The following is a 767-nucleotide window of genomic DNA, read 5'->3' as shown; positions in this document are numbered from 1 at the left end:
GAGCCCGGCTGACAGCCACATTTCTATACACCAATAATAAACAAACAGAAACCCAAATAAAAAGCACAATCCCATTCACAGTAGCCACAGAAAAATGGAATACCTTGGCATCTTCCTAACCGAAGAAGTAAAAGACCTTTACAACGAAAACTACAAAACTCTGCTCAAAGAAATCAAAGATGACACAAACAAATGGAAGAATATTCCATGCTCATGGATTGGAAGAATCAACATTGTTAAGAAGTCCATCATACCTAAGGCAATCTACAGATTTAATGCAAATCCATTAAATTACCAGCAGCATTCTTCTCAGACCTGGAAACAATACAGGAATTCATATGGAAGCACAAATGACCACAAATAGACAAAACAATCCTCAGCAAAAAAAAAGCAGGAGATATGACACTCCCAGACTTTAAACTTTATTATAAAGCTACAGTAATCAAAACAGTCCGGTATTGGTACAGGAACAGGCATAGAGACCAATGGAATAGGATTAAGATTCCAAAGCCGGGCTCCGTGGCTCAGCCTGTAATCCCACGCTTTCGGAGGCTGAGGTGAGTGGATTGCTTGAGCTCGCGGGTTCGAGACCCACCTGGGTAACTTGGCAAGATCTCATCTCTACAATAAATCAAAAATTAGCCGGGCGTGGTAGCACGTGCCTGTAGTTCCAGCTACTCGAAAGGCTGAGGCAGAATGATTGCCAGAGCCCAGCGGGTTGAGGCTGTGGTGGCCGGGAGCGGCCACTGCACTCCAGTCTGGGAGAC

General features: G+C 44.1%; 1 protein-coding gene across 1 annotated transcript in view; it reads right to left on the bottom strand.

Annotated features, from left to right (window-relative positions):
* Positions 1-767, bottom strand: part of PIK3R3 (phosphoinositide-3-kinase regulatory subunit 3) — a 172,843-nt gene that overhangs the window by 150,181 nt on the left and 21,895 nt on the right. The gene's annotated exons all lie outside the window — the stretch shown is intronic.

This window comes from Carlito syrichta, unplaced genomic scaffold, assembly GCF_000164805.1.
Source record: "Carlito syrichta isolate Samal-C Ts95f unplaced genomic scaffold, Tarsius_syrichta-2.0.1 Scaffold312148, whole genome shotgun sequence".
Lineage (NCBI taxonomy): Eukaryota > Metazoa > Chordata > Mammalia > Primates > Tarsiidae > Carlito > Carlito syrichta.
The sequence above is the reverse complement of the archived record's forward strand: the minus strand, read 5'-3'. Positions and strand labels throughout refer to the sequence as shown.